The 24,366-nt window shown below is 43.0% G+C and overlaps 1 protein-coding gene across 1 annotated transcript in view; it reads left to right on the forward strand.

The window, feature by feature from the left end:
• The first annotated feature begins 760 nt into the window (after positions 1-760).
• The window catches only part of LAPTM4B (lysosomal protein transmembrane 4 beta), a 135,091-nt gene continuing 111,485 nt past the window's right edge, over positions 761-24,366 (forward strand). Inside the window, exon 1 of the mRNA XM_081205145.1 lies at positions 761-772. The gene's annotated coding sequence lies outside the window, so the exon portion shown is untranslated. The remainder of the gene's footprint in view (positions 773-24,366) is intronic.

Raw genomic sequence — 24,366 nt, forward strand, 5'->3', positions numbered from 1 at the left:
CCAGTCTGATGCATGTCAGAAATATGTTCAGCTGCACTTATTGCCCCCCCCCCAATGGCTGACATAGGCATCTTTCCCCAAGTGATAGGGATGGGGCATGTCCATGCTGTGCTGTGGTCCTGTCTCTTTTTCTTCTATTTCTGAAGTGGCAGCCATTTTGTAGTATACCACGCGCCCTACGGCAACCATTTTCTGACTGGCGCCCACATCACTTGATCAAAATTCCAGATGTGCCCACTGGCCCAAAACACAGTGGCGTAGCGTGGGGGGTGCAGGGGGGCCAGCCGCACCGGGCACAACATCTGGGGGTTAGGGTTAGGGGACGCAAATCCACGGGTTAGGGGGCGCAAATTACTTGCCTTGCCCCGGGTGCTGACAACCCACGCTACACCACTGCCAAAACAGGTTGGCAACCCTGGTTTAGAGCTTTGGAGGTGAAAAACAGCACTTCAAATTGGGGGCCCCATTCAGACTTCTGAGTAAACATGCTTAGGATTGCACTGCTAATTCTGAATAAACATGCATGGGGTTGGGCTGTGGAAGAAATCAGGGGGCTTTGATATGCTGGAAAGGAGATCTGGTTCTACTTAGTTCAGAGATTTCCATGACTTCATGCTGTGCTTGCCCTCTGCGGCCCGCTCCAAGTGATAAAGATGATATCGTGGCATGGAATCATAAATACATTTTTTCCCCCTGAGGTCTATTGAGAGTGTCACTGGCTCTCTCTCTCTCTCTCTCTCTCTCTCTCTCTCTCTCTCTCTCTCTCTCTTTCTGTTTAAACAAGAACCTGCAAAGGCGGCCACATATAGTGTGTACAGCAAGTGGAGGTGAGTAATGAACTGTCAAAAAGGGAAGATTAGAGAAGCACTTCACCTCAGCTGTGCTCTTGTCAAACAAGCCAACCAATCTACCTCAACTTTTCCTCTGGAATTTTATAGAGAGCCCCACAGGGTAATCATAGCCATTCAAACAACTTGGATCTCCTAATCCGCTTGTATTATGCTTTCCAGCTTCCAGATGCATTTAGAATTAAAAGCATATTTTCAACATTCTCCTCTTCAACCAGGTTTTTTCCTCATCCTCCTATCTCTCATTCAGCTTTTTTTATTATACTTCTTAAGAGTTCGCATTTTGCACTTTCCACAGCTAAAGAGCTGTAGATGATAACAAGAAACAAGGATGGCTTTTTATTGAATATTAAGCAATATTTTATTATCAGCTCTAAAAAACAAACAAACAAATATAATTTAATGTATTTTTTAAGGATTTTATTTGCTTTAAGTTCCAATTTGTGTTACGTGCTTTTAAGCCCTATGGATAATAGATATTATTCATGCTGGTCAAAGTGATTCAATTATATTTCAACTCTGATTATATTTCAGCTTTGATTATGCCTACGGATTAAAGTAAAAGCAGATTGGTTAAGTGCATAAGATTCTTATCTCATCATACATGATAAAGCTATTTTTAGCCATCTCACCCCTTGCTTTTTCCTGTTAGACCAATTGCAGTCGTTAACAGTCGTCAACAGGTTTACTACACCTATCAGCCAATCACCCATTCCCAACACCCTTCTGAGTAATACCCCTCCCCACCCTCTCACTATATATAAGGGTCTGGTGACTTCTGTTTCAGTGTATCTGAAGAAGTGTGCATGCGCACAAAAGCTCATACCAAGAACTAACTTAGTTGGTCTCTATGGTGTAAGCTTCCTCTTTTTGACAAGATGGCCCCTACCACCAGGTACATAAAACATGCAGTTATTAGCCTGCGTTTTGCAAGGAACTCGCACAGCCTGGACTTTCGTAAGCGGCGAGGCAATGAAAATGACCAAATGTACTACTGACTAAAAACTTATATAAACCTTTCACCTTGGAGGGTGCCCCCAAAAGAAAATTATTGTGGGGGGGCCAAGGGATCCCAGCCCCCTCCAGTTGGCACCAGTGCTTGTGACACACATAAACAAACAACATAAGAAGCCACTTATTCCAGTGAAGGGTGACTTTATCTGGCAATACATATGTCATACTGTTTGACTGATTAGTCACACATTGGTTGTCCCCTTCATTCGACCCTGCTTAAGAAGATGGTGTTCTTCCCTTTCATTTCATGCCTCAATCTCTGTTTGGTGCTTACCTTGGTTTTCTGCAAAGCCATATTGATGATTTTTTTCTTTCTTTAGCATGTGTAATGTTATTGTATTACGGTTTACTAGTGCTGTTGTCCTTTCAAAGTCTTAATAATAAAATATATTAAAAAATAAAAGTGCATACCAGATACTGGAAACTATAGAATGTGAGGTCCTGCTTGCAGGTTCCCCACAGGTATCTGGTTGGCATAGCTGTCAACTTTTCCCTTTTCTTGCGAGGAATCCTATTCGGAATAAGGGAATTTCCCTTAAAAAAAGGAAAATGTTGACATCTATACTGGTTGGTCAGGATGCTAGACCAGATGGGCCACTGGTCTGGTCCAAGAGGCTATTCTTAAATGCCACAATAGTTAACTATAAATAGATTTGTAGATTTTCTAAATCCAGTAGGCACCTGCTGTATCTGAGTCAGGCACTGGGCAGAGGAGGAATGGCGAGCCTTAAAAGTAGGAGAGCAAAGAGCTCAAAGACAGACAGCAAGTAGCAGCAGTGGGGAAGAAGGGGGGTGGAGATTCACACAGGACAACGCCATTATCCAAGAGGCTGGGTTATATAGCCTCTCTCTGTAATACTGAAATAAAAAAGGACTTTAATAAACTTTCCCTTGTCTTTATAATTTCCTGGGCAACCAGCCGGGATCCACTGACAGCATCCTGACAATCTGTTTCAAAGTGTTCAGAGAGTGGGTTCCACTGTTCCCCATGACTTGTAATTCCTATTTCACTTCATTTTTGTTCTGCTATGATGTCTCGCGTGGTTCTTCTGTCCTTACTCTTTGTCCTAGCCTTCAATCACTCTTTGTGAGAAAACATTTATTAAAAATAAATAAAGAAACTCATTTTACAGATTTCAGATGCAGAGATTTTATTTTCACATATAAAACAGTGCAGTGGGGCTGCACAACCATAACAATCTTCTCCAGACTTGGCCATGAACACAGCTTTGAAGAACACTTACTTTCTCAAGCAGTGTGAACTTTCAGCTAAGTCGGTTTCCTCCATGTGCCACAGCAAAGTGGTGGGAGGTCCAGGCTTTGTGGGATTTTCATGTTTATTGGGTGTTTGACAGCAGATGGTGAAAAGCATTTCAATTTGGATCCGCTTTATACTCAGAGATTAATTCAGGTGAAAAACAGAGCCATCCTAATTGCATCACAATGATGCTCTACAGTACTCAAAGATAGTATTCATCATCATAAATTCTAAGGTCAGCTGCTAATGTATCTCATGATTGCAATTGCCTTTTTAGACCATGCTTTCAATTACTTTAAATGGGTAATCTAATTAAATTGGCATTTGCTGTTTGTTACATGCAGCTTGTTTTGTAACTGGGGCTATCACTGGGATAGGTTAGCCAGGTTGTCTGCCTAGATCCCTGTCTTAGAATACAGAAGACTGTGACACAATGCTGGATACTAGCTTGCTGCATTATTTCATGTCACAAGTTGGCGTTTGAGCATAGAAAGCTGCAATTGGTCCATTTAACTCAGTGTTGTCAGTATTGTCTAATCTGATTTGCAGGGACCTCTCCAAGGATTTAGACAGGAGGGTTTATCCCAGCCCTACCTGAATCTTAGAAACATAGAATTGTAGAGCTAGAAGGAACCACAAGGATCATCTAGTCTAACCTGCTGCAATGCAGGAATCTTTCTGCTCAAAACACCTGGGTTTGGATCTAGGGTCTCCTGCATGCAGAATGTGTGCTCACCTACACAGGACTCATCTGATACTTATTTAGAAATATTTAAGAGACAGTGGAAAGACAGAAATAATACATAAGCCCCTTAAGCTCATCATATTGAACAGCTGGGACAAAAATAGGAAGATATCATGGAACACCCATGCTCCATGCCTGGTCTGACGATCAATATTCACTGTTGTTCTAAGTCCACAAAGGTTGTTCCCCTCCCTCAATTTGCATTGTGTTTCTGTTGCTCTGTAAGGAATCGTGTAGAACAGTGTAATTAGTTACACAGTTAGTTGTGTAAAATTCTGCCACAGCAAATAGCAAGGCAACTTATGTTGTTTTTGTCTGAAGTCCATTGTTGCTCTGATGTGACCTTGCTATGACAGTTGTCAATCACCTTGTTGTGGGGGCCGGGTAGGGATTTTTTCCACTTGGCAAATTGGCACCGGCCGACTGGTTTTTGCCTACCTAGTAGCAATCGCCACAACTTTTGTGAGGTTAAGCTTTGGGTAAGCATTTGTTTGGTCGGAGCGGAGGTTGTGGCCTTGCCTGCCTCTCCTCAGTAAGGGTATCCTGTTAAAAGGATTCGGGGTGTGAATACTATCTGAGGGCTGGGCGTGGGCTTTGGCCATGTCACAGCCCCGACGGGGACCCCAAGGGGAGGCACTATCTGACGTATGTTATCAGGTACCCTCTATTGGTGGTTTACCCTTCTGGGACTCTCTGATGAACAGGAGTCAATATATAGCCTGGCTTCACCCTAATACCTAAGCCAAACCGCTCACATCTGTAACCGATAAAAGTTGTGGCCTATTTGAACCCATAAACCAAATATTCTGTGTCAGTGTGAGTTACTTACTGTGTTCCTGGGATCTTTGGGGCTCGGGTGCCTTGGTATGAAAGCAGACCTGCAGTAGAACAGAAACATCACCACATGTGATGACCACATGTCAGAATGGTAATCAGTGCCTTCTGGTGGTGGCAGAAACGGGGTATTGGGGAGGTGTGAGGGCAGGCTGTGCAGGTGCAGGACCCCAAGCTTCCATGTTCTTCTCAGTATGCCCCCAAAATGGCTCTGGACTTAAACCAGCCCTGGAGTTGGCGTAGTAAATTCCCTTCAATAGGAAGGGGAAGGATAAAGGAAAATTAATAATACAGCTGCTCCCCACCTCCCTCACTTACTATAGTGAGCCAACGGGCATAGATGCTGGGGCCCTGGGGCCCTGGGTGCCCAAGAACCCACAAAATTCCCCATGAAGGGGCCCAGGCACCCACAAATTTTGGCACCAGGGCCATGCACACTGCATGGCACCCATGGCCCCGGGCACCCACACTCATGGGGCCAAGCTGGCACTGCTGTCAAATGGCTATCAATGTGGCATTTGCTCCATCTCAGACCCACTCCGCCATCACTATAGGACTGCTCCAGTTGGCCCCCTGGAATATTCTATTTTTCTTCCTATTTGTGCTTAAAGAATATCAAGATACTGTCATTTCTTCAAATGCTTTCCTTGTCCTCGAGAATCGAGTGTTTCCTTCAGGCATTTGTTTCTTCTTGGAGGCTGCTGCATTTACGAAGCGAGCACCGCACACCCTGGGTGCACACTCCACTCAAAAAGCAAAGCTGAATTCAGTCAGACGTGTTCGTATTCAAAAATGCCTGTGTTCTGAGGAGAGCAGGGTGCGCATTCTTTTGGAATGCTTTTCGGCGAAAATTTTAAGCCTGGTGATAAATAAATAACTAGATGCATCTTTGGAAGAAGAAGAAGAAAAACCTTCCATATATTTCTCTATTCAACAAGCAGCATACATAATCACAAAGGTACATTTGCATATAAAAATGTTACACCTACCCTGTGCATGGATTTAGAAATAATATGTCTAAGTGGGTATTTGAGAAGATAAGCATTTACCATCATTTACCATTCGTTCCTTTCAGTTTCACTGAATGACCAAGGCTCTCCAGATGTCCTTTTTATTGTGCATTCATGACCGTTGGTGCTCATGATGGTATCAGGGTGCTTATACACCCAAACAAAGAAGTGCTATCCCAAGTCCATAGTCCCTGCATGTTCACGCTCCTGTCCCAGCAACATCTATGCTGGCTTCATTACGTCCACAGAATGGAAGATGGCAGGACATGATCTATGGGAAACTGACTTCCGGCACCGGGCCAATTGGCAGACTAACTCTGTGTAGCAAAGATTTCTGCAAACATGACAAGAAGGATGGCATCATCAACACTGCCGTGTGGAAATCCCTTGCAGACAACCACAGCACCTGGAGACAGACAGTCAGGTCATGCTTCCGTAGCAGTGACCAGAGGAGGAATGACTGCTGGGAGAAGCGCAGAGAGAAGAAACACCCTGGTGCATCTGCAGCAGCACAACCGGACACCTTCATCCTCCCCAGCTGCAACAAAACATCTCTACAGCCACAGCTGGTGGTGCAACCATTCCAACAGCTTAACCTCACCTCTAAAGGCACACCCCTCCATTGTCTCCTGAGACAGATAGATGCCAACCCATACACAACCACACTCTTAATACCATTTGTAGCTGCCTCTTTTCCAATCAGTGCATGCCCTGTAACTTCCCGCTGAAATCCTGACACTGTTCAGACCGCAAATGTTCCAGCTTATTTTTTGTCCCGCTTTTGTTGCACTCTAGTGAGGAGTGCCCCTCTAGATTGCAATAATGTGAGAGTATTAGGGAGGCATCACAGAACAACCAAAAAGGCAGAACCGTGTGTGGACTGTCCAGTAGGAATCATCCACTATTATATTGCATTGGTGACATGTTGCATAATAAACGCACTGTGGCGTTTGCCTCCTAGGATGGGTCATAAGGAAAGGGTTAAAATGGGTGTGATGGGATTGGTCAGTGAGAATGCAAGGGGGGAATAAAAGTTAGAGTGGGAGATTTTGAAAGTCAGTTGAGGTTTGGGAGTTGAGAGTTGAGGTTTGGGAGTTGAAGAAGGAAGAGGGATGTTTAGGTGTGGGTTGGTAGAGTTGTATTGTGAGAGAGTGAGAGGAATTGTTAGGTGGAGTCAGATAGATAGTTGGAATAATCAGTTTGGAGTTGTTAGGAACTAAGAATAAGAAACTGACAAGAGAAAAATTAACTGAAACCATAAGCTTGTTCCTGCATTTAAAAATAAACTTGATTATTTGTTTATGTTAACAACTGACTGGACTCCGTGTGTCCCCGTGAGATACAGGGTGGTGGCAGCGGAAAAAGCAATCGCAGTGGCGGCACAGGGTCAATAGACCGTCAAACGTCCAGGGGCCCTGTGTGTGATCGCCACACACACACACACACACCAGTCTTGAGGGCTCCCAAGTAGTATCATAGCTTAGGAAAATGGCCTTAATGCAGCCTTCATCAACCTTGTGTCCCCTAGACATTTGGGGCTACAGATCCCATAGTCATCATATATTCTTGTGTTATAAACTGTCTACACTGCTACAAGAAACACCACTGTACACACAACCACTATGTGTATTGTGTAACATTGTTCCTTCTCTCTCCCTTTATTGTGTTGACTATTCTCCACCATCTGTTTTCTTACTGGTCCTCTTTCTCCCACTCCCTCTTATTCATTGCCTTCTTCCCCTCTCACTTAAGCTCACACATCTATTCTTCCAGACAAAGAGAATTAGAGCACTATATCTAGTATCCCAAGAGCACCAAACTATGTAAATCCTGCCGAGAAGACCCCCGCTAAACTCGAGAAAAGGGGAGAGAATTACAGTGCCAGGGAGCAGAACATTAATTGTGTGCGACTGAATACGCTTTCTCTTTTCCTCCCCAAGGAAACCAAAGTCCTGAAAGGAGATCTTCCGCTGGCAGTTAAAAGTCCATTTTAGTTACATTACCAGATATCTGGCACTGAAGCAAGCAGCATAAAATATGTACTAAATGGCTCTCTTCAGTATCGAGACATTAGAATCCGTGCGATTATTCTGTCTGCCTGCTGAGAGCTGTGTTGGGAAAAGGCCTTCCACAATGAATAATCTTTCTCGGTTTTCTGCTTGCCTTTTGCAAATGACACAAATTATTATTATTATTGCATTTTCTTAAATTTGTGATGTAATATGCATATCTCTGGGCCGAAAGCTCTGTGCAAGTACCTTTTTGGAATCCTACGTCCGCTACCTGCATTTTTGCAGGAATTGCGTGCATTTTTCTTCCAGCGGAAGCCTTGTGACCTGACCTGAAGATGAGAAGAATTGCAATACAAATGCGGCACCATCTCTAAGCCTGGGTGGTGTGGTGTTGCCATTAGCTCCCCTGCCCCATATTATTGGCTTATGGTCAAGCGAGGCAAGATTTTTCACTGGTAGGGCCAGTGTTATGGAATTCACTGTCCTGCTGATATGTGATATGTGACAGCCTCCATCTGTATTGGCATCCCATCATCTTTTGAAGACATGCCTGTTTACATAGGCATCTCTTTGATCTCTCAACACAAGTCTCCTGTTAGTGACTGCATTGTTTTAATTATATTGTTTTATTGCAGATTTTAATTATGGATGTTTTATATCTTAATGTTCATGAAACTGTTTCTTTTATACTTTGCAAACCAACTCGAAGGCTATTTTGGCATTAACAAGCCTTCTAAAGTGGAATTTTATCACCCCAGTCAGTAACTGGATTCATGCAAATCGTCTCAATTTCCTATATATGTAATTGCTTTTATATATACGCTATCGTTTTATATATGGCTTTTGCTGTATTGTGAAATCACTTTAAGATTAATAAAAAACAATAAACTGTATCCAAACTTATTTATTTATTTCAAAGCAATTGTGAACAGTTTAAAATTTCAAACATCCCTAAGTGGCATGCAGTTTAAGAAGCAAACAACATATCATTAAAACAGAAACACCACCTAAAGCAAACTAAACAGCAATATGAAAACATATAAAAGTGAATAAAAGTTAATGAAACAGAAATCCAGAGGATTTAAACATGTAAAACAGGGTCCAATTTTATGAGTAAGGGAGAGCCTGAGCAAAAAGATATGGCACTTAAATTCCTAATTTAATTCTGAGTTAGGAATGTAGAAAACCCAATTGTAGACCATCCCTATATCACCCGTTTTCAAACCCTACTCACAGGATCTGTTGGCTTCTTACTCCTCCTTAAAGGTAAAGGTAAAGGGACCCCTGACTATAAGTTCCAGTCGCAGATGACTCTGGTGTTGCGGCGCTCAACTCGCTTTACTGGCCGAGGGAGCCGGTGTACAGCTTCCGGTTCATGTGGCCAGCATGACTAAGCCGCTTCTGGAGAAACCAGAGTAGCGCATGGAAACACCGTTTACCTTCCCGACAGAGCGGCAACTATTTATCTACTTCCACTTTGACGTGCTTTCGAACTGCTAGGTTGGCAGGAGCTCACCCCGTCGTGGGGATTCGAACCACCAACCTTCTGATCGGCAAGCGAAATATACTAACTGAAGTGATTGTTCTTTATAACTTCTTTGTAGAGCAGTACATGCAGGAAGTTACATTTCTATCAGATTGGTGACAATGAGCAATCTTTCCACAAAGAGGGCTACTGCTATCGACTTCCCCCTGCAATGAACTGTACCAGGGGCTGTTTACATTCTCGATCTATGTGTGACAATCACGAAGTCTGTAGACTTATCAGCGGTGGTGCACCGCAGAACTCTTAGCAGAATCCTCTAGGAATGGCAAAGTCTGGTTGGTGCGCGATGAACACTGATAGGCAATGGCACACCACAGAACACTTAATAGATTCCTCTGCAGCACTCATTTGCCTATGCTTGTTTATCCAGAAGCAGGAGTTTAGAGGTATGCATGTATAGCATTGCAGCTATTCTCTGAGGACAGGAAGTTTGAAAAGCAAATCTCTAAATGACCATTTAAATTATTTTGAATGTTTCAAACCATAAGAAAGTCAATTTCTTTCAAGTGCAAGCACATCAGGATGGGAGATATTCAAGATGTTTCCCAATAGCAAATATCAGAGGGAGAGTGCTTATTTGAAAATATTGCTAGTACTACGAATGTTATTCGCAGCCTTAGTTAGCAGTTTACCAGTAGTTAATATATTGTATCCATTTATTGGTTAATAGTTTGTTCTTTTTATGTATTTTCGTACTATCTATGTACGATGATCTCTTTTCTCATATGTATATCCTTGAATGCATTTTTAAAGCCCTAAGGAACCCCAGAATGGCTAATAAAAATAAAATCAGAATGCACATTTAAACAGCAAGGGAAAGCATTAAAAAGTTGCAACATAGCAACAGCAGAGACCCGGCAGCATTATACAACATAGGCAGTAGTTATCAGTGCCCCTTTGAAAAAAGCAAGGGTTGGTTGTATTTCTTACCTGAAGGCAAGCAATGATGGTGCCAAATGAGGCCCCCCTCAGAAGGAAATAACATAATAGAAAAGATAAGTTTCATGCCAACAATAAGGGTCATTACTTTCTCAATTTCTATCTGCTGTTAGCTACTCCCTGTTAACAAAGAGCCCGACAGAAGGGATTCTAAATCCAGGTTATATATGAGTCAACCATGGGAAACCTTTCAAGGTTCATGTTGCTATCACATACATATAACCCCGTTAAACCAGACTCCATTTCCTTGAATATGGGCAATGCTCTGAGGACCTTACCTCCAATAATAGCAGGAATCAGATTTTGCTGCCATCACTTATTGCGGAAGGGCCATGGCTCAGAGGTCAAGTGTTTGTTTTGAACACAGGTTCAAAGGTCAAAGGTCCCAGGTTCAATCCCCGGTGTCTCCAAGTAGGACTGGGTCCTTTCCCTACCTTAAACCCTGCAGAGTCACTAGCAGTCAAGGTTCTTTCTGGCATCTGTCTTTCTGGAGAGACAATGGAGTGCACCTCTGGGGTGAAGTCAAACCACTGCATTAGCAACACAGAAGTGACCTCCTCAAGGCACAAGCCTGGGCAGTGTGTATGGAGGCCTTGGGTTGCCCAGACGACACAGCCCTTCTCTCAGCTGATATGGTCCAAAGGAAAACAGAGCAATACATCTGGCACCAGCTTGGCTGCAGGAGTTGCTGGAAGAAGGCATACAAGTAGGGTTGACAGATGTGGCCCTAAGGCATGAAGATACTAGGTAAAAGTGCAATTCATTGGCCCACCACATGAGGCAGCTGCATAAAACACCAATGCTCCCAGCTAGAGTCTTGGCAGTTCCTGACCCCAACACTCAATGTATACACTTTGTTTACATGAAGAATATACAGGCTGATGCCATTGGATTCAATATGTTCAGCCATCTAACTAAAAATAAATTAAGGCTTATAAATCATCAAAACAGATTGGGTCAAACATATTTTGCTTTACAAATTTATAAGCATGAATTCAACTAATTAACCTAAAATTGCACGGGTGAAAATAATTTCAAAGAGATAATAAGTGCGCCCCAAAGATATTTATGAGCTATTGTAAAGCTGCAAGACAAAAGGCCAGAATCACAGTAGAATTGTCTATGTCAACAAGAGCTGCAATTAGTAGCAAGATTGAAATCAACTAATATAATTTAAGCTTGAGCCTCATATTTTATGGTTGTGACTAGGTCACCAAGGCACTCGGAAATGTTTGTTCTAATTACTTGTTTGCACAGTTAAGTTATTGTTATTATCATGGGGCTTATTAGACCCCAGAATGAATCTAATGCATATTTTGAACTTCACACTTGAACTAAATTCAGTTCCCTCACAATCAATGTTCAATTCATAGCATTAAGCAGTACAAACTAATCTGCTAGTTTCTGCTTCTTTGTAAGAATAGAATTGCCTAACTAGTTTCTGTCTAGTCTAGCACTGCATCTACAATAATATGGCCAACCACATGTTCCTGGGAAGCTCACAAGTGGGGTGTGATGGCAATCACCACCCATTGTCAAGGGTTCCCAGAACTGGAAGAATAGTGTCTCAGAAGAGGGACATTCCATTTTGGACTGTTAATGCCTAAGTTAGTTGCACCTATTGAAATCAATGACAGGTCATGACTAATGTGTCCCACTGTTTTCAGAACAAAGCACAACCAGCCATGAACACTTATGTGATGAAAACATCCATTTTACAGTGAAAAGTGGGACTCGGTGTAAGGGTTGAAAACTTATGCAGAACATGATGCACAAGGACATATTGTTAGCACATGTGTGGTGCACATTGGGTACACACACACCTTCTTGCTTATTCCATGGTAGTAACAATGTAGGCTGATCGCCAACGAATTGATGCTTTTGAATTATGGTGCTGGAGGAGACTCTTGAGAGTCCCATGGACTGCAAGAAGATCAAACCTATCCATTCTTAAGGAAATCAGCCCTGAGTGCTCACTGGAAGGACAGATCCTGAAGCTGAGGCTCCAGTATTTTGGCCACCTCATGAGAAGAGAAGACTCCCTGGAAAATACCCTGGTGTTGGGAAAGATGGAGGGCACAAGAAGAAGGGGACGACAGAGGACAAAATGGTTGGACAGTGTTCTCGAAGCTACAAACATGAGTTTGACCAAACTGCAGGAGGCAGTGGAAGACAGAAGTGCCTGGTGTGCTCTGGTCCATGGGGTCACAAAGAGTTGGACACGACTAAATGACTAAACAACAACAACAATGTACAATAGTCCACAAAGCCCTTCTAGTGTGGTACCTTAGTATTAATGGTGGTGGTGATGGTAGTAGTAAAGAGTAGGGCTGTGTACCAGATTCACTCTTATTTGGGGAGGATCCAGGCTTGGGCCAAATCTGGTTTAGACAGCCCTGAATTGCCCTAGGTCAGGTCAGGACACTCAGAGCAATACAGGGCTGTCAAGGGATAGGGCATTGGATGGAAGCCTGCAGAGGTCTTCTTCAACAGCATGTTCCCCCGCAGGGAGCACACTAAAGTAGCAGACTCCAGCAAGATTGAATACTCCACTCACTAGCTGATGAGCTGGGAACTGGGCTTAGCTTTTCCAACTTCCAATTTTTCAGTTCAAACCCATTAGGAACTATAGCTGCAGACTTGAAGCAGCTTGCAGTAGAGTCATTGTTGCAATTGATTTTAGTTGGTTGCCCTGAGGTTGGTAGATTTAGGCTGCAAGACAATGAGGTTGCATCAATGAAGCTCCAAAGAATTTGGTAAATTAATAACAGAGACCTGACACTACAGTAGTTCTATGAACGTAATGTCATCTGACTTCTGTGACTAACCAGGAGAGTTACATATCTGGAGGGCTTGAACAAAATGAGGAAGATACAATGGCAACACTATATACAATACACACACACACACACACACACACACACACCCTGGCTGTAATTCAGTTATACGCACTATTCAGAGAATTAGACTATAATGCACTTCTACACAAGGATCTAGGGCAATTTATACACCCGTAATTCATCTTGACAAAAGAGAATAAATCTCCCTTGAGTTATTCTTGTTAGAAATGCAAGTTGACATTTTATTCATGATTTAAAACCAATTCCTTATAGACATTTCCAAGAAATTATTTTTCAACATTAGATCCTCTACAGTTTTCATTTCTGAGAGTTTCACCTAAAAATTGTTTTCATATTATTATTACTATTTAGCATGGGGTGGTAAGGCTTACTTGGTATCTCCCCCCCCCCTTTGGTCAATCTATTTATCGTTCCTTCCAAATGCTCAAATCCATTTCCCTTGGAATAGATTTGTCTTTGTATGACAGGCATATAAATAGGTTGTATTATAGTATTCTATTCACTGGTGCAGGTTTAGCCTGAAGATTTTGAAGATTTAAAAGGAAAGGGGGAAGGGGGGGAAATCCTTGAATGACAGCTCTGCATTATCTAACCTCTTAGCTAATAAAAAGAGAGAGAGAAGACCTCAAAGTGAACTATAGTATCTACCCCCAGGTTTAAAAACAGCAACTTACATGCTGCTTCTGAATTGAAGCCACTGAGCCTCTTGGGCTCGCCATTCGGAAGGTCGGTGGTTCAAATCCCCACAACCGTGGTGAGCTCCCATTGCTCTGTCCCAGTTTCTGCCAACCTATTAATAATAATAATAATAATAATAATAATAATAATAATAATAATATACTGCCCTATACATCGAGGTCTCAGGGCGGTTCACAGAATAAAATCAAAATATAAAACCATAAAATACATTATCAAAATAAAAACAACAACCCAATAACACTCCTCCTCGCAATTCGAAAGCACACCAGCACAAGTAGATAAATAGGTACCATTGCAGCAGGAAGCTAAATGGCATTTCTGGGTGCTCTGGCTTTCGTCACGGTGTTCTGTTGTGCCAGAAGTGGTTTAGTCATGCTGGCCACATGACCCAGAAATCTGTCTGCGGACAAACACCGGGTCCCTCGGCCTGAAGTGAGGTGAGCACCACAACCCCATAGTCGCCTTTGACGGGACGTAACCGCCCAGGGATCCTTTACCTTTACCTTACACAGCAAACATTTAAAGTACATGACTTCTCCCAAAGAATTTGTTAAGGTGCTGGGAACAGTAGCTGCACGAGAGGTAATTTACAGTTCCCATAATTCTTTGGGGGAAGTCATTTGCTTTAAATGTATGGTATGGTCCAATTAATTAGACTGAATAATATCTAACCGACATGGGAAAGTTAGTTCACACCTAACATGTGGATATAACGTGGGGACCTGCTGTCAGATTGCTAAATTCGTTTCAGTTTGTTTTGCTGATGTATCCAGTAAATGGAGGAATTTGTGAAAATACCAGCACATGCTCTGAGAACAGCTGATGCTGTAGCATTGTTAAAGCTAATCACCTATGGCCCTGATCAGTATTTGGAGGTGGCTTTGAGAGCTACTTATAAACCACTCTTAGCTTTTTAAGGGACGTGTATGAGGTTGTACAGAAACACTTGGCAAAATTAGAAATACTAAACTACAAACCCCTAATCAAAGAATTAACAACAAAAATATAAAATATGGAATAAATTTACCTTATCTTGGCTGGGATGAGTGGCAACAATTTAAATGAACTTACTGACATGCCTCCTTTATTTATTTTGTGTACTACCTATCCAATTCGCACTTATCCGAATTTTGCGATGTGGTTCTTCTACCAAAAGATGTTCAAGAAACTGCATGTATTGGGGAAGGGTGCATAAAATGTAAGTGAAAATAACATACCAAATGCATTATATTGAAGCAATTGCAAAGAAAATAATGTGTCGATTAGTCAAAATTGCTTAGTTACAAAAATGTGTTTATTGGGATAAATTTGGCCAAAAATCGAGATCAATTTTCATAAGTGTGTGCGTGCAAATTTCTGAGAAATGTGGAGAACTGAATACAGTGGTACCTTGGGTTAAGAACTTAATTCGTTCTGGGGGTCCGTTCTTAACCTGAAACTGTTCTTAACCTGAGGTACCACTTTAGCTAATGGGGCCTCCTGCTGCTGCCGCGCCGCCGGAGCACGATTTCTGTTCTCATCCTGAAGCAAAGTTCTTAACCTGATGTACTATTTCTGGGTTAGCGGAGTCTGTAACCTGAAGTGTCTGTAACCTGAAGCGTATGTAACCCGAGGTCCACTGTATAAGATCGGAAAAATGAGAAACTGACAGATCCTTCCATCCCTACCAATCTCTCATTCAGTGTCATTCAGAGCCTCATTTTGTTGTGCCATACAACGGAATTTCAGGAGAACATGTCTTGCTAATCAAAAGATTATGATACGTTCACGGTATGCTTGGGGGGGGGGAACCCCAAACCCTTTTGCTGCAACTTTCCACAAGAAATGCATCTGTTCCCAAATTGCCACAGACCTTTTTGGAGATCTTACAGAAAGTTAGCCAGATCAATTCAAATGCATACGTTTTCATTTGTATGTTTATGTAGAAAAACAAAAGAAACTCCAATATGCATACCAAATCATGCAGCACAAAAGTCGGTTCACCAAATTGATATTTCACAGCAATTGTCAAGTTTCTGCTGGGGAGGAGAGGGGGGCTTTCCAAAAAGAACATAGAGGTATTTTTGCAAATTAGATTGTATGCCGCAGTTTCAGAACTCACCATGTGACCATAGTTGTGAGAAATAATTGGAAAAACCAATTGTCTGGAAGCGTGCTTATGTTCTTTATGTCGTCTTTCCAGTGATTAAGAAACTGTCTGAGAATGTTCTCTAATAAGAGCAGATCCAAGCGCAAAGTGGCAGGTCTCTCTGGGACATTGAGAGAAACAGCATAGCCACGCAGCAAAGATGGTACAGAACGATGCCAAGCCACTCCTTATAAGATGATTACTGAGATATGGTAAGCTCAAACAAGGATCATTTAGGGACAGAGAATTGCTCCGTATGTTGTGATAATGTAGCTAACCCTTCAAACAGCACTTGTTATCAGGTTCCCATATTATCTTGTTTACCTTGATTTTAACCACACACAGAAAGCACAGGAGAATAATGGGATCCATGTCTGTACCTTGCTTGTGATTAATCCCAGTCTTCGCAATATTAACTTCAAATTATTTGAATGCTAATCTTGCCACTTTAATTGTATACAGTATGGTGAAGATAATAAGAAAGTCTTGTGATCTGGATAATAACTACCAGTGATTCAGCTGGTGTCTCGGCAAGAATAATGTTTATGTGCCACTGTGATCCAGTGGAAAGCAATCTAGACAAAGAAGAGGACATTTTCATGATTTAGTATCAGGCCTTATCAAGTGGAAATGGACAGCCTGCCTGCCTCCACCATTATAAACTCATTTTTCATTTTCTGACATTTTAAAAACAAAACAATAGGCCATCTGAGTGGTGCATGAGTTGTACGGCGTACTCTTCTGAGCCAGTCAAGAGCGCTACCACAGGAATCCTTCCTTGGACTGGTGCAAGCTAGGCCTCATCTAAGGGTACTGTGAGTTGTTAGGAACCCCTAAGGAGTAAGAAGGTAAAGGTTAAAGGTAAATGACCCCTGGGCGGTTAAGTCCAGTCAAAGGTGACTATGGGGTTGTGGCACTCATCTCGTTTTTCAGGTGAGGGAGCCAGCGTTTGTCCACAGACAGCTTTCCAGGTCATGTGGCCAGCATGACTAAACCACTACTGGCGCAACGGAACACTGTGAGGGAAACCAGAGCGCACGGAAACACCGTTTACCTTCCCACTGCAGCAGTACCTATTTATCTACTTGCACTGGTGTGTTTTCGAACAGCTAGGTTGGCAGGAGCTGGGACAGAGCAATGGGAGCTCACTCCGTTGTGGGGATTTGAACCGCCGACCTTCTGATCGGCAAAACCAAGAGGCTCAGTGGTTTAGACCACAACGCCACCCACGCCCCTAAGGAGTAGTCTGGTGTCTGCCTTCTTTTTAGAAATCTTGGACATGTGCGCTTGGCCACCAAATGGGCAGAATTAGCACCAGGTTTATTTAACCTCTGCAACCAACATCATATGTGGTTAGGGGTGGACACCTCTGTGTGCTGCAGACCAGTGGCGTAGTGTGGGTTGTCAGCACCCGGGGCAATGCAAGTAATTTGCGCCCCCTAACCCGTGGATTTGCGCACCCTAACCCGTGGATTTGCGCACCCTAACCCGTGGATTTGCGCACCCTAACCCCCAGATGTTGCGCCCGGTGCGGCCGCCCCCCCTGCACCCCCCACGCTATGCCACTGCTGCAGACTGCACCAGCAAAACACCTTTGGGATTGTACTTGCTGGTACACACTCGCACACAATCCTATCTGTCTCACCCTCCCTCCTTCACAGAGGATAGGAGCAGATACTTCAGAGTAAAAACACCCTGGATACAAATATCTCATGGGTATGCTCCACTTCACTTACAGAAGACAGAAAAGAACAAACTTTTTTAAAGACTATTTTTATTTAAAAAAAAATCACACACATATGAATAGAGTCAATTTGTCTCATAATTGTAGAGCTGTTTCCATAAAGATACCACCAGCAGTCGCTAATTGTACCTAGAAAACTCATTACATTATATGATTGGATTTTTAATTAGAAGTGCAGATGGCATCTCATTTATTACTGTTCTATATAGGCCTCTTGACTAGAAAGGCAAATCTATCCCCCTTTTCTCTTTTTTAAATAAGCTTGCAATTTGGCTATTGGAGAAACAACTTGGGTTCACGGAAGGCAGAAAGGATAATTGATAAGTTACATCTGAAATGCACTACTGAGATTGCATCTTGGCATTTATGAAATGGCTGCAGTTCGTCTGCTTCTCTGGAGTGAGTCAGAAATGCTGGTTGCTGTTGATAGCAGAAGGATCCCAAGAAGGAAGTAGAAACAACAGAGGAAAACTGCTCAAAGAAAAGCGACAATAAAATGATTTTAAAAAATAAAATAAAAGGGAAGGGAAAGGGGAAAGACAGTCCCTTAAAACACAATAAAATATAAACATACCTAACGAAGAGACTGGTGGTGATGGCACTGAGATTATATATATATATATATATATATGTGTGTGTGTGTGTGTGTGTGTGTGTGTGTGTGTGTGTGTGTGTATATATATATATATATGCTTTCGTAGATTTTCACGGGTACAGGAATGCAGGTTTTGGTGTCTTCGGGTGTCTTCCCGTGTAAGAGTTGGGGTGTCTAGGCGACGTTTCGACGAGGTCTCACTCGTCATCTTCAGGCTGGTGCTTTCGGCTTCTTGTTACTAGAACAGAGCAGGATCTCAGTGTTTGAGTTCCTATAAATACTGTTGAGGGGGTGTGGTGTATGGCCTCCAACGTTCTGGGCAGAGAGGGAGTTCCCAGATTAGTGTGCCTTTTCTTCTTTTGTTCCTTAATTACTTGAGGGATATCTTGAGTGATTTCTTGAGTGATATTCTGAGTACCACTTAGGAGGGTCATTAGGTGTGGATTAGTTGCTAAAGCTTTCGTGTCTTGACCTCTTGAGCTTGTGAAAAGTTTTTCTGAGAAGATGGCTGTACTGCACTTAGTTGTGCTCTGGCTTGGCTTCGTGTATAGGGGCGAGCTGTGGTTTTGTGCCCTGTGCCAGCCAGATCTGTGTAGGGATTGCAGGGGGGTGCAGCATCCGGAGGTGCCAATATGGTTTGGCTACTGGATGGTGTCTGTACTTTATCTGTGGAGAGGGTCTGGGTTTGGGTCTGGTGTGGTTGATTGGAGATGGCGTTCTGTGTGTCTCTGGTTCTGGTGTCGGTTTTTGTGGGGAGGGCTAATTTCCAGATGTCTGGCAGGCGGGACGTGTCGTCACGCTTGTTCATGTTGTGAGGGTGTTTCTCTATCTCGATGGCTTCCATGATTATTCTCTTGTGGTGATGTTCCATGTTAAAGAGCAATTTGGAATCTGCAAAATTAATTTCGTGTCCTGTTTCTTTCATGTGTTGGTAAAGAGAGGAAGAAAGAAAAAACTTCCTCTCTTTACCAACACATGAAAGAAAAGAAGAAAAAACTTCCTCTCTTTACCAACACATGAAAGAAACAGGACACGAAATTAATTTTGCAGATTCCAAATTGCTCTTTAACATGGAACATCACCACAAGAGAATAATCATGGAAGCCATCGAGATAGAGAAACACCCTCACAACATGAACAAGCGTGACGACACGTCCCGCCTGCCAGACATCTGGAAATTAGCCCTCCCCACAAAAACCGACACCAGAACCAGAGACACACAGAACGCCATCTCCAATCAACCACACCAGACCCAAACCCAGACCCTCTCCACAGATAAAGTACAGACACCATCCAGTAGCCAAACCATATTGGCACCTCCGGATGCTGCACCCCCCTGCAATCCCTACACAGATCTGGCTGGCACAGGGCACAAAACCACAGCTCGCCCCTATACACGAAGCCAAGCCAGAGCACAACTAAGTGCAGTACAGCCATCTTCTCAGAAAAACTTTTCACAAGCTCAAGAGGTCAAGACACGAAAGCTTTAGCAACTAATCCACACCTAATGACCCTCCTAAGTGGTACTCAGAATATCACTCAAGAAATCACTCAAGATATCCCTCAAGTAATTAAGGAACAAAAGAAGAAAAGGCACACTAATCTGGGAACTCCCTCTCTGCCCAGAACGTTGGAGGCCATACACCACACCCCCTCAACAGTATTTATAGGAACTCAAACACTGAGATCCTGCTCTGTTCTAGTAACAAGAAGCCGAAAGCACCAGCCTGAAGATGACGAGTGAGACCTCGTCGAAACGTCGCCTAGACACCCCAACTCTTACACGGGAAGACACCCGAAGACACCAAAACCTGCATATATATATATATATATATATATATATATATATATAGGGTTTAACAATATTAACAGTATACAATATACACTAAAATTACAGAGTAAAATAAAATTCCTGCAGGTATTGTTTCCGCTTTATACTATGCTCTATACTATGCTGCGATGGTACCTCCCTCCCTTATGGTGCTGGGGTGGGGCGCTCCCCCGCCCCCCTTTCCTCCCCCAGTGCATGCAGCGAAAACAACTGAATCCCACCCTCCTGTCACCCTGTCCTTTAGAGTGGTGTCAACTGACTGAAAGCTGGGTATTGCTTTTAAACAACTGCCTTGAGGTCCAAACTGGAACCGCTGGAAGGCCAAGCTTGGCTCACAGACGAAAGGTTCCCACCTTTTGTCTACATCAAAAACAAATGAGGTTGGGAGAAAAAAGAGAGAGGTTCCTTCATAACCTTGAAGAAACCACTTGAAAATCTACGTAAAATTAGTAACAGAAATAGAAGATTTCAGCACAGAACATCAACTTAATGCAGTTGTACTGTACAAAGTGTCACTGTTCCTTCAGCAGTGCAAATAGAAACAAAACTGTGTATTACGGGCAATGCATCCCTCTGCCATCCTTAAGAATAAAATGGACAAAAGAAAATGGAATAAAATGGACAAAAGAAAAAGGATTCTCATTTATGTTGTCTTGATCCTGTTTCACACAGATGGCCTTGTTTGCTCAGGCTTGCTTTGAGATTTCCTTTACTATAACAACACGCTTTTTTTATTGGAAAGTGGAAAGATAAAATCCCTATTCTTCCCCTTTTCACCTATGACGCATTTGAATTTATCAGAATAGCTGTGAAAAATGAGATGCTTTCAGTGACATTTTTAGTTGCTTGAGAGGTCAGCTCGGAGGAAAATCACATTTTCACCATCATCAAGGGCAGAGGAATCATTTCTCGATGGTTGTCAAAGAAACAGCTTCTAAGAACCTAGTTCATGCACTCTTTCTCAAATCAGCACATCACGGTAATTCGATGTACCATACAGCCACCTTCCTCAAACTGGCTCCCTCTAGAACCTGGTGGACTCCCATTGCCTCTGATGATTGCCTATGCTGGTGAGGGTTGATGGGAACTAGTTATTTTCAAACCCATGACCTTTACCCTTTGATACTGGGGGGGGGGGTTGGATTTGTAAGACTACTGGCAAGGGAAGATCAGTCTGGCCCTCAAATGATATACAGTCATACCTTGGTTGTCAAATGCCTTGGTACTCGGACGTTTTGGCTCCTGAACCCCTCAAACCCGGAAGTGAGTGTTCATTTTTTGCAAATGTTTTTTGGAAGCCAAATGTCCGATGCGGCTTCTGCGGCTTCCAACTGAGTGCAGAAAGCTCCTGCAGCCAATCGGAAGCTGCCAGGGCCGTCTTTACCCCGGGGTGCAAGGGGTGCTGGGCACCTGGGTGCTGGATTGTATTGTATTGAGCTGCTATGTGGCAGTGGGGTCAGCGGCACCTTTGACACGACTGATCTCGCGCCGCCTGCCTGCTAATGCTGCTTCAGGGAGATCTCTCTGGAAAGTCTCGCTCCCCAAAGCCGGGAGGAGGGGGAGTGACATGAAAGGGGGAGAGACAGACAGAAAGAGGATGCACCTATCTAGCATCAGGAGCACACACAGGCTGCAGAACTCGGTATATGTGTGCTAGCAAGGGCCCTCCAAGCTCCTCTAGAAATAAGGTCACTCCCACAATGAAAGGCTGCCTGAGATGGCTCTCCCACGCATGCGCACAATGCCTGCCCGTCTCATCTTTCAGACACCTCCCTAAGATCATAAGTGCATGCATGGAGTCTTTACACCCAATGTGTTCTTTGTCTTTTTTAAAAAAGCTGGTTTTAAAGAAACACACACACACACACACAAATCTCCTTTTGGAGCCACGCAGGCATGAGCGCTATTTATCAAATGATAATAGCGGCATAAGGCATAATAAAAGTTAATTTGGGGGCTAAACTAATTTGGGGGGCGCTGGATGGATCTTTGCACCCCGGCGGCGCATATGCTAAAGACGGCCTTCGTTTTTGAGCCATTCTGGGAGTCGAACGGAGTTCGACAACCAAGGTACCACTGTACAGGAAATCCTTGTTTGGTGTGGGGGTTATGTTCTGGACACCCACCCCCCACATGAATGCGAGGCATGTGAAAAGCATTCTGTTGTGTTCTGCCCCCTGCCCTGCCCTTTTAGTGACATTTTCGGGTCACTTCTGGGTTCAGCGCCTTGCACATGTGTGTGATCAAGATCACATGTAAATCAGTCGTTGCCTGTATAATAAGTGGTTGTACACAACTCACTGTTTTAATCTGGGATTGTCAAACTGATCTCCCTGCTCCCTCCCACCCCACTCGCCTTCCTTTTAGTTTGTAAGCCTGGGGGAAGGGCCTGTGTTCTTTTGGGATTGCGGTAACAATACTTGTCTGAAAAGTGGTATAAAAATATATGACTTCTCTGTGTGTGCACATATGTTGTGCCAGGCGCTCTGTAAACCACACAGAGTAGTTTTGAGAATGCCTAAGAATTACACAAGAATTATAAAGTATTTTCTAACTGTAAATCCTCAAATGCACACATACATGATATTTGTAAACTAGAAAGGCTTGGTGAAGTGTGCGCATGTTTGTATCCTCTGATCAGGAAGTGAATCCCAAATGTTCCAGCACTCGATTTAGTTTCTACATACATCTCTTATTTTCAGGGACACTTTTTCAAATTAAAACCTTGCCTAATTGGATTGGTTTTTTTTCTTTTTCCCTCCTGAAATAATCAGGGTTACAATTCTGGAAGAACATTTGTTGTTGTCGTTGTTTAGTCATTTAGTCGCGTCCAACTCTTTGTGACCCCATGAACCAGAGCACGCCAGGCACTTCTGTCTTCCACTGCATCCCACAGTTTGGTCAAACTCATGCTGGTAGCTTCGAGAACACTGTGCCACCATCTCATCCTCTGCCGTCCCCTTCTTCTTGTGCCCTCCATCTTTCCCAACACCAGGGTATTTTCCAGGGAGTCTTCTCTTCTCATGAGGTGGCCAAAGTACTGGAGTCTCAGCTTCAGGATCTGTCCTTCCAGTGAGCACTCAGGGCTGATTTCCTTAAGTATGGATAGGTTTGATCTTCTTGTAGTCCATGGGACTCTCAAGAGTCTCCTCCAGCACCATAATTCAAAAGCATCAATTCTTCGGCCATCAGCCTTCTTTATATCCAGCTCTCACTTCCATACATCACTACTGGGAAAACCATAGCTTTAACTATACGGACCTTTGTTGGCAAGGTGATGTCTCTACTTTTTAAGATGCTGTCTAGGTTTGTCATTGCTTTTCTCCCAAGAAGCAGCGTGACCATACTAAGATGCAAATGATTAAAATGCACAGGGTTGTGCTGCAGGACACTGTAGGGAAAGCACTTATCAACTTGGTCAGCAAATCAACTCAGCACCAGTTATGAACAGGTATAAATATTTGTCTACATATGAATTTGTACCAGAAAAGGGTTTGTATCAGATGGAGGAGAAAGAGAGATCAAGCAATACAAAATGAAGTGAAGCAGTACCAGCAGCTTTATTGGTAACTTCAGGTAGACTTTTTGGAGTGCAATTCTCCATTTCATTTACAATATCTAATCCACGTAGCCAACGAACATGCCTTTTCCACAAATGTTACATATCCATATCCGTCTATCGGCACTTTCTCATCCAGACCGCTATTAGGCAATCATGGAGTCTTTCACCCTCCAAATTTCAGCAGCAGAGCAGGGACTTTATTTTTAACTTTGTAGGACGTATCACCATGGAAACATAATGAAATATGAGAGCAATCTGGCTGATTGATGATGTTACAGTGGAGAAAGATTGACATGAAAAGCAGAGATAAATTTTGTGGCATTCTGAAGCAAGGCTTCGTTTATACACCAGATGAATCATCTGGCCTAACTCTGTAGGCTCTAAGTTAGTACTATAAGATCACTTAACCCAATGCAAAATGAAACATGCCTCAGATGAGATATTACCCTCTTTGGTTCATTAACCAAGCCCAGAAGAAGAATAGCTCTCTCCTCAGTTAAATAGGAAAGATGACCAGCAATAATGAAGGGCTATAAATACACATGACACTTCAGCATATGGTGGGAGGAAGATTTATTTATTTTATTAACGATTAACCATGATTTCCAACCCACCCTATTCCAAGGGCTTAGGACAGGAAACTGCAAATCTGTGCACATAGCTGAGGTCCCAAAAGTTCCAACTTCTAAATCTCTAACACTAGTCCACTTATGCATAACTTTGCTTTCTTTAAATTTATA

Source organism: Podarcis bocagei (genome assembly GCF_964188305.1).
Source record: "Podarcis bocagei genome assembly, chromosome: 8".
Taxonomy (NCBI): Eukaryota; Metazoa; Chordata; class Lepidosauria; order Squamata; family Lacertidae; genus Podarcis; species Podarcis bocagei.